The sequence below is a fragment of the Dasypus novemcinctus genome, chromosome X (assembly GCF_030445035.2).
Source record: "Dasypus novemcinctus isolate mDasNov1 chromosome X, mDasNov1.1.hap2, whole genome shotgun sequence".
Taxonomy (NCBI): domain Eukaryota; kingdom Metazoa; phylum Chordata; class Mammalia; order Cingulata; family Dasypodidae; genus Dasypus; species Dasypus novemcinctus.
This window is the reverse complement of record NC_080704.1, coordinates 139170663-139181265: the sequence shown is the minus strand read 5'-3', so window position 1 is coordinate 139181265 and position 10603 is coordinate 139170663. Positions and strand designations below refer to the sequence as shown.

Here is a 10603-nt window from a genome sequence, read left to right as displayed (position 1 = left end):
ATCTGCCTTCTATTATTATAGATTAGTATGACCTCTTTTAGAGTTCCAAAAAAATGGAATCATACAATATGTATTAATGTATATCAGTATAATGATATTCAGATTCCTTTGTATTGTTGTGTACAATAGTATTTCATTCTTTTTTAACACTGAGTTGTATTCCATTGTATGGTTATAGTCACATGTGGTTATCCATTTCCAGTCGATGGACATTTGTGTGGGATTGAGTGAGAACTGTATACCCAGAAAATTATAGTTCAACCAACTCGCAGTATTGTAGTTATTTCTGTGAACTGATAAGCTTCCTGATGGTTCCTTTTCTGACCATATGTAATTTTACCCTACACGTATAAGGTTTAGTGGTCCATAAAAGACCCAAATGCAATTTTCTGAAGTGATCTTTTTTTTGCATAGCTTACTGAGCTCTGAAATTTTGTCCTGCAACCTCCAGCTACTTCAGCTTTCCTGAATCTCCCTCCCTCTACCACAACACAGTGAACTGCTGTGCTCTTTTTGGGATCCCCTTCTCTGCACTCCAGCAAAGTTTCTCCTAGTATAAAGTTGAGATAATGAAAGGACACTTCCAGTTTATTCCCTTATTGACATAAACTAGAATTCAATAGTTATTGGAAAAACATCTCAAAACAATTATTCCATCAATTTTCTAGACTTTCCTAGCTGTTCTGCATTAGGAAGGAAAATCTGATCTCAATTACTACATCAAGACAAGAAGCATTTGTTATTATTGTAGTGAATTAAACACAACTCTTGCCTATTTAACATCTGGAAGGAAATAATTCAAAATAATATTATACTAGGAGATAGAGGAATAAATGGTCAGGACTTAATTCTATCCCAGAAAATTACCTGGAATACAGGCAGAAATGGTTGGAAAAATTGTTCTAGGGTTTAAGATACAAGGGGAAAGCTCCACACCACATAGAAGAGAGAGGGACAAAGGAAAATAATCTTGAAGAGGAAACTCTGTGAGTAAAACTGGCAGTTGCAACTTCTGATGGCCATGCCCCCACCATCAGAGCAGTCAGCTTTTAAATCTTCAGACTGACTAACAGCTACAGACAGATGGGGCCACAAGAGTCAAACTTCCTAGGAGAGAGGAGAGGAAATGAGGCAGTGTAAGGCTACATTTAGCTTTTGGCCAACAGATTTGGTGTACTGTGTCCCATGAACCTTTCAAAGATGGATCTGGCCATGCCATTGTTTGCCCTGGGAGCCAGCATAGGACTAAAGAGATCCAAACCACTCAAACATCCTCCCAACTGAGTGGGACTATTTGTTGAAGATGCAGAGGGAACTGGAATTATTTCCCACCTTGGAAAGGGGTGCGGGGTTTCTGGGAAAGGTTGGAGAACCTGCTTTTGAGAAAGCTTAATTTGTGAGGCTAGGTATAAATGGAACAAAATGAAATGTGAAAGATGATCTTTTAAACAAAAAACAAATTTTTATGATTTTTCACACTTCTGACATATTTTCCTGGGCCTTTTCTCAGTTTCCCATTTTTTTTATTTTATTCTTTTTCTCTACTTCTTTCTTTTTTTTCATGGCCATATTTTTTTGGGGGGAAACTGACAACTACACGGAAAAAATATAAATGGAACAAAGGGTCAAAGGGGACCCTTACCAAAATAACAAAACTAAATAAAACCCTAAAGTAGAAGGAAAAACTAACCATCTGAATAAGCCCATCAAGATAACAAATGCCTTGACACTAGCAATATATTACAAGTCATACATAGAAACAAGAAAACTTGTCCCAGTCTATTGACCAAATTAAAAAGCAGGAGAAGATAAAGAATGTGGAACAACTAATCAAGGATGTCTAAATAAATGTCATGAATCAACTTAATGAATTAAAGAAGGTATAAATGATATTAGGAAGATGCTAGGAGACCATACAGATAAAATTATACATAAACAAAAAAAGAACAGATCTCATGATGAGAAAAGGCACAATGTACGAAACTTAAAATAATTGTAGCACATTCCAGTATATTTGAAGAGGCAGATTAAGACTTAATTATATTGAAGATAGGATATCTGAAATGGCACAGATAGTAGAACAGATAGTTTTAAAAAATAGAAAAATTTCAGCAGGGCACCAAGGAAATGAATGATATAGTAAAACACACAAGTATATGCATTATAAGCATGAAGAGGGAGAATAGAAGGAAAAGGATGGAGTGTTTGAGAAAATAATGACCAAAAATTTGCAAACTCTTACAAGGGCATGGAAATACATATCCTGAAATCACACTCCAAACAGTAAAAATTCCAACAGACCTACCCTGAAATACATACATGTCAGATTGTCAAATACTAAACACAAAAACAAAATTCTGAAAGCAGAAAGAAAAAAGAGTTCTAATACATATAAGGAAAGCTCAATAAGATTAAATGCTGATTTCTCATCTGAAACCATGCAGGCAAGAAGGCACTCATATGACTTAATTGATGTGCTAAAAGAATGAAACTGCCAACCAAGAATTCTTTATCAAGCAAAGCTGGCAAACAGAAATGAGGTCAGTTCAAAATGAATACAGATAAAAAGAAATTGAGAGAGTTTTTCAAAAAGAGTCTTGTCCTTCAAGTAATACTATATGGAGTTCTACAGATTAAAAGGGGGAAAAAACAGTAGGAAGAGGTCTGGAGGAGAGAATAGAAAGGAAGATTATTAATAAGAGTAACTAAAAGACTAAAATGAGAAATTTGTTTTAAAATGGTTAAAGTACTTCCATGACAGTATGAGCATTAATTTCTAATGGATTAAACACTCCAAACAAAATACAAAGATCTTAATGATTGTGTAGGTAGCACAAGCAAAAAAAGAAAAAACAGACAAATGAGACCTCCTCAAAATTAAACACTTTTGCATCTCAAAGGACTTTGTAAAAAGGGTGGGAAGGTAGTCAGATTAGTGGGGAAAGCATTCATCAATCACAAATCAAATAAGTGTTTATAGCCATGATATATAAAGAAGTCATACCACTCAATGAAAGGACAACTATCCAATTAAAAATGGGCAAAACAGTTAAAAATACAACTTTCTAAAGAATAAATACAAATTGCAAAGAAACGTATCAAAAAATATTCAATATCATAGCATTTAGGGAAATGTAACTCAAAACTACAATGAGATATCATCTCATATTGCATAGGAAGATAACTCTTCAAAAGTTGGGAAACTGTAAAATGTTGGAGAGAATGTGGAGAGATAGAAATGTTTATTTATTGTTGGTGAGAATATAGAATGGTACAGACACTGTGGAGGACTGTTCAGCAGTTCCTAAGAAATTTGATTGTAGACATTCCATGGGACCTGGCAAAACCATTGCTATGTATATAACCAGAAGAACTGAGGGCAATGGCACAAAGAGACATCTGCACACTGATGTTCATAGCAGTGTTATTCACAAAAGCCAAAAGTTGGAAACAATCCAGGTGTCCATCATTTGAGGAATGGATAAACAAATTTCAGTGTATACACTTGAAGGATAATTATGTAGCAGTAAGGAGAAATAAAATTGTGAAGCATATGAAAACATGGATGTACCTGAAGACATTGTGTTGTGTGAAGCCAGCCAGTCAAAAAAGGCCAAATACAGTATGATTGCATTAATATGAACCAAATATATTATGTAAACTAGTGGAATTAATAATTAGAATATAGGCCATCAGAAAATAGATATGGTGTAGAGAATGGAAAATTGAGGATTAATCTTTGCAAATTGATTGCAAGGTTGTTTGTAAATCTTTCGAAATGAATGGAAATGGTGATAGCACCTCATTGTGTTTGTGACTATTAAAGCTATTATATGGATATGAGAGCTTTTGAAAAGGAAAGCCTTAGGACATTTATATTACTAAATACAGTAGGGTATACATTCTTCACAAGTACACATGAATCATTCCTCAGTATAGACCACATGTTAAGAAGCAAAACATGTCGCAATGAAATTAGAATTATTGAAATTATGCAAAGCAACTTCTCTGACAACTATGGTATGAAATTGGAAATTATTAAGTGCAGAGAACCAGAATAAATACAATTAAAAGAAGTTAAACAACACAATCTTATACAATCGGTAGGTCAAAGAATAAATTGCAAAATGAATTAGTAACATCCCTGAAATGAATGAAAATGAGAACACACCATATGTATGCTCAGGAGACTTAAATCTCTGGGCTCTCCATGTGCCAGCTGGTCCCTGAACCTCAGCAGAGTTGCAATACCTACTCTCCAGTTTGTTGGACTTACCCAGGTCAGCTAACAGGGAGTTGAGGATGGTCAACCTCTACACCAGGAAACTGAGAGAGTCCACAACTGGGAGCAGGAGAATTCCATTCATCAGCCATGTGGGATCTAAGCCCCCTCTCAATTCAGAGGCAGAATGGACATCACCATCCCAGGGTCTTCAGAATGGAGGAATAAAATACGGATTAGAGTGGACTTACTGGTACTCTACTATAGAAATATGGTGATTCTAGCAATGGAAGAAATTGTGTCACTGAAGTGGACACAGTGGCCACGGGAGTTACTGAAGGCAGAGAGAGGGAAGAAGAGGTGTGCTCTGGGAGCATTTTTTTTTTTGAATTTTTATTTTTTTATTTTATTTTTTTTAATATTTATTTATTATTATTATTTTTTAATTACATTAAAAAATATATGAGGTCCCATTCAAACCCACCGCCCCCGCCCCCCACTCCCCCCACAGCAACACTCTCTGGGAGCATTTTTTGAACTTGGATTTGTCCTGAATGATTACAAGGACAGATGCAGGACATTATATATCCTGCCATAACCCACTGAATAGACTGGGAGAGAGTGTAAAATACAAGGTAAACTATAATCCATGTGGTGCAGCAGTGCTCCAAAATGTATACATCAAAAATAATGAATGCACCACACTGATGAAAGAGGTTACTGATGTGGGAGGAGTGGGGGGTGGGGATTGAGGTATATTGGAACCTCTCACCTCTCATTTTTTAAAAATTTCATTTTGTGTCATCTATGTATCTTTTATAAAAAGCCAATAAAAATTAATTTTAGAAAACTTATAGCATGAGTACTGAAAGGGAAATTTATTGTCATAAATGCCTACAATAATAAAGAAAAAAGAGCTAAAATCAGAGACCAAAGTGAACACATGGAGGAACTAGAAAAAGAAAAAACTAATTCAAAGCAATCAAAAAGAAAGAAATAACAAAGATAAGAACATAATCAAATTAAATTGAGGAAAATAAAATACCAGAAAACATCAACAAGATCAAAATCTGGTTCTTTGAGAAGACGAATAACAACAAAAAAAGAGACAATGGAAACACATAAAATAAAAAGGATAGAGAGGATATCACTCTTGTTAAACAAAAATAAAGTCTATGATAAGAGGGTAATTTGAAAAATTGCATGCCAACAAGTTGAATAACTTAGATAAAATAAATAATTTCCTTGAAATGCACAAGCAACACATATTGACAAAAGAAGAAATAGAATAACTCATCAAATGAATCATATGTACTGAGATTGAATTAGTCATTAAAAACTTTCCAACCAAGAAAAACCCAGGACCAGATGTTTTCCCAGGTGAATTCTACCAATCAATCTAGAAAGAACTAACACCAATCCTTAAACTTTTCCAAAATTAGAAGTGGAGGGAAAATTACCTATCTCATTCTATGTTGCCAATATCACCCTTACAATATAGCAACATAAGGATGCCAGAAAAAAAAAATACAACAGTTCAATCTCTTTAAGGTAATTTGATGCCAAAATTCTCAGCAAAAGCCTTGCGAATCATATTGGACATACATCAAATGAAATATAAACCAGGATTGAGTCGGTTTTATCCCAAGTATTCAAGGATGGTTCAACATAAGGAAATCAATCAACATAAAGACAAAATTAACAGATTGAAAGAAAAAGGTCAAATAATTATCTCTATTGATGCAGAAAAAGCATTTGATAAGATACAGAATTCTTTCTTGACAAAAGTACTTCAAAACATAGGTATAGAAGGAAACATCCTCAACGTGATAAAACGTATGTATGTTGTTATGAGGGGAAGAGTGGGGTGAGGGTGGTGGGGGGTATGTGGTATATGGGAACCTCATATTTTTTAATGTAACATTAAAATATAAATAAAGACAAAAAAGAAAATGCATAGATACCACCATACTCAATGGTGAAATGCTAAAGGCTTTCCCTCTAAGATCTGGAAACAAAAAGGATGCTCAATGTTTCCCTCTTTTTTAATATTGTATTGTATTTTTAACAAGTACTTGCTTGAGCAATGTAAGCAAGAAAAAGAAATAAAAGTAGTGAAAATTGGAATGGAATAAATAAATCTCTCACTTTTTAAAATGACATTATTCTATACATAAAAAGCCCTGAAAAATCAACAACAAAGTTTCTGGAATTGATAAATGAATTTTTAAAAGTGGAAGAATATAAGATCATCACACAAAAATTAGCAGAATTTAGGGAAGTGGACTTGGCCCAGAGGTTAGGGCGTCTGCCTACCACATGGGAGGTCTGCGGTTCAAACCCCGGGCCTCCTTGACCCGTGTGTAGCTGGCCCATGTGCAGTGCTGATGCACACAAGGAGTGCCTGCCACGCAGGGGTGTCCCCCGCATAGGGGAGCCCCACGCGCAAGTAGTGTGCCCCGCAAGGAGAGCTGCCCAGCGCGAAAGAAAGTGCAGCCTGCCCAGGAATGGTGCCACACACACACAGAGCTGACACAACAATATGGCACAACAAAAAGAGACACATATTCCCGTGCCACTGACAACAACAGAAGTGGACAAGAAGAAGCAGCAAATAGACACAGAGAACAGACAACTGGGGAGAGGGGGAGGAAGGGGAGAAGGGGAGAGAAATAAATAAAAATAAATATTTTTTTAAAATTAGCAGAATTTCTGTACACAATCTACATGAGGAGGAAATCAAGAAAAAAATCATTTTACAATAGCAACTAATAGAATCAAATATCTAAGAATAAACATAACTTTGGATGTAAAGGGCTTGTTTGCAGAAAACTACACAACATTAAGAGAAATCAAGGAAGACATAAATACAATAAACTGAAGAATATTTTATGTTCATAGAATAGAAGACTAATTATCATTAAGGTGACCATTTTACTGTATTTAATTTATGCAATTAAGTCAATCCCAATAAAAATTGCAACAGCATTTTAATATATTTTTAAATTTTAAAGATACTTAAATTACATAAAATCGCATTAAAAAATGAGGGAATCCCATATGCTCTGCTCCCTATTCCTCTAACATTTTTCCACGTTAACTACATCCTTCATTAGTGTGGTATATATTTTTTTATAATTATGAACAGATTTTGGAGCATTGACACTATGTGTGGATTATAGCTTACATTGTACTTTAAATCCTCTCCTGCACAATTTTCTAAGCTAGGACAAGGTATATCATGGCTTGTTTCCATCATTGCAATGTCATTCAGGACAATTCCTAAGTCCTAATAATGTCCCCATATTCCTTGTTTTTCCCTCTTACTCAGAACCTCTAGTGGCCACTGACTCCACAACAACGAAAAATGTTCTTGCATTACTAGAGTCACAATACATCTATAGTAGAATACCAGTAAGTCTACTCTACCCCATCATTCATTCCCCAACCTGAGGATTCTGTGATGGTGATGTCCTCTCCACCTCTAATTGAGAGGGGTTTTATATCCAATGGGGCAGATGCATGGTATTATCTTGCTTGGAAAGATCCAGACAGAGCAGACAGCTCAGGAATTTGGTGCCCTGTCAGTGGGCCATACCTGGAAATTTATGTTCCCCAGTGTCACAGAGTTGGACTCTGTTGTGGTTTCCCTACACATGGCTCTTCTGCACTTTCTGTTTGAACTTATAATTAGTACTAGAATTGAAAGGTGTATGCCCAAGAGACTTAAATCTTTGGGCTCTTCATGTGAGAGTTGGGCCCAAAAACTCAAAAGAGTTGTAGCACCTACTCTCCATTTCATTGGACTCAACCAGGACAACTAACAAGGAGATGATGATGGACAATGACCATCCCAAGGAAGAGAGAGTCTGCAACTGCTAACAGCATTTTTTACTGAACTGGAAGGGCCAATTATGAAATTTATTTGGAAGGGCTTGGGGCCTGCATAATAAAAACATATTGAAAAAGAAAAATGAATTTGAAGGTATCACACTACATGAGATTGTAACATACTCTTAAGCTACAGTGGTCAAAACTGCATCGTGTTGACACAAGGATAAACACACTGACCAATGGAAATTGATTGACTGCACATATACAACCAACTGATACTTGGCAATGCCACCATGGCCCCTCATCTTGTAGGGAATAGCCTCCTAAATAGCACTGGGAGAACTGGATATCCATATCCAAAAAATGAAAGAAAATCACCAATTCACACCCTGTACAAAAATTAACTCAAGATGGAATAAATTTCTAAATATAAAATCTAAGGCCATAAGGATCCTAGAAGATAATGTAGGGAAGCATCTGAGAGATTTTGTACTAGGAAATATCTCATAAAATTTGCACTGAAAGTACAAACAATGAAAAAAAATAAATGGGCCTTCCTCAAAATTAAAATATTTTGTGCTTCAAAGTAGTTTTTCAAGAAAGATAAATGTCAGTCAACTCAATGGGATAAAATATTTGGGAACCACTTATCCAATAATGGTCTAATATCCAGTATATATAAAAAACTCTTACATATTGAAACTAAAAATGCAAACAATCCATTTAAAAAATGGACAAAATATCCAATGTGGATAAACCAGGAGGTCATTCTACTTGGACTCTGTTCTGGTGGTCTAAAAGAGCATAAGGCAATTCTCAGTAATATCCAGTCCCATTCCATGACATTGTAGTTGAAGCTGGGCCTCAAACCTGTACCTGCATATTCCTACACAATTTCAGTACTGAAACAATGACTGAGGATACAAACCTTGCAGGAATCATCTTATAATAAAAACTAAAATAAAAAAAAAACTTAAATAAGCATCTAAAAATAAATGGGCAAGTGAATTGAACAGCCACTTTTCTTAAGATGAAATACAAATGGCTAAAAAGTACATGGAGAAATGGTTATCATCACTAGCTATTAGGGAAATGCAAATCTAAATTGCAATGAGATATCATCTTATCCCTATTAGATTGCATTCTATTAAAAAACAGAAATCTACAAGTATTGGCTAGGATGTGGAGAAATAGGAACATTCATGCACTGCTGAATAGAATGGAGAAACGTGCAGTCATTTTGTAGGATGGTTTGGTGGCTTCTCAGGAAACTAATTAAGGAACTGCCATATGATCTGGCAAACTCACTACTAGATATGTAACCAGAATTGAAAGCAGAGATGCAAGCATATATGGGCACCAATGTTCACTGCAGCATTATTCGTTATTGCACAATGATGGAATCAATTTGATTATCCATCACCAGACGAATGGATAAATAAAATGCGTATATACATATGATGGAATATTATTCAGCAGTAAAAAGAATGAAATTTTGACACACATGACAACATGGATGGATTTTGAAAAGCTTTGGTTGAGTGAAGTAAGCCATTCACTAAAGGACAAATATTGCATGACCTCACAAATATTACCTAAGCAATTGAACACACTTAAAGAGATAGAGTCTGGAAAACAGTTTAAAAGAAGACAGAATACAAGTAGAGAGTGGTAAGCCAATGTCCAGTATAAACAGAACCTATGTTAAGTTGGATGGTGGAAGGTTGACAGTGGATGGGGGTGATGGTGATGGAGGATGTAAGTGACATCAATGGTGCTGGAGCATGAAGATAAGCAGAATTGTGGGTAGTTTGGCAAAGTCAAGGAACTGGGGGAAAGGCTGGAAGAAGGAGCAAGTGAACTCTGGGGCGGTGAGGCTTGTAGTTGAATATACAATCTTGGTAATATTCTTTCAGCAAATATACTAAGGGAGGATCACTGGTATAGTGTGTAGCAATGGAGGAGTGTATGTGGAAAGGTGCCCTGGAGTATGTTTCTGTGGAATATGAATGTGTTCTCATCTTATCATAGGGTGTTATCTCAATGAGTGTTGACCCATACAATAAACAGCAAAATATTTAATTCCCATTCTAGGAAATTGTGCTACATTCTTAAATAAAGGGGCAAAAGTGTCTCAAATAAATAAGCAGTTCTAATAAAAGAAAACTGACTAATATCCCAAGTTCTCCATATTAATGCATGTGACTATGAAGTTTATACTTGTAAAATTGGAACTTAATCTAATAATAAATATTGCCTAAGTGCTGCCTCCTGAAAATCAACTTGTTACTACATCAGTCCCTGCAATATCATTCAGGACAACTCCAAGTCCTGAAAATGCCCCCATATTGCAACTCTTCTTCCCTCTCCCTGACCTGAGCAATTCCCATGGCCACTGTCTCTGCATCAATGATACAATTTCTTCCATTGTTACAGTCATATTATTTCTATAGGAGAATGCCAGTACGTCCACTCTAATCCATATTTTATTCCTTTATCCTGAGGAACCAGGGATAATATCCATGTCCACTCCACCTCTAAGATGAG

At 35.7% G+C, this 10603-nt stretch overlaps 1 non-coding gene across 1 annotated transcript; it reads left to right on the top strand.

Annotated features, from left to right (window-relative positions):
* Positions 1 to 8799: 8799 nt before the first annotated feature.
* On the top strand, positions 8800 to 9000 carry LOC111762862 (small nucleolar RNA SNORA73 family). Its single transcript, XR_002795870.1, has one exon. It is a non-coding gene; the product is annotated as a small nucleolar RNA SNORA73 family (small nucleolar RNA).
* Positions 9001 to 10603: the final 1603 nt, after the last annotated feature.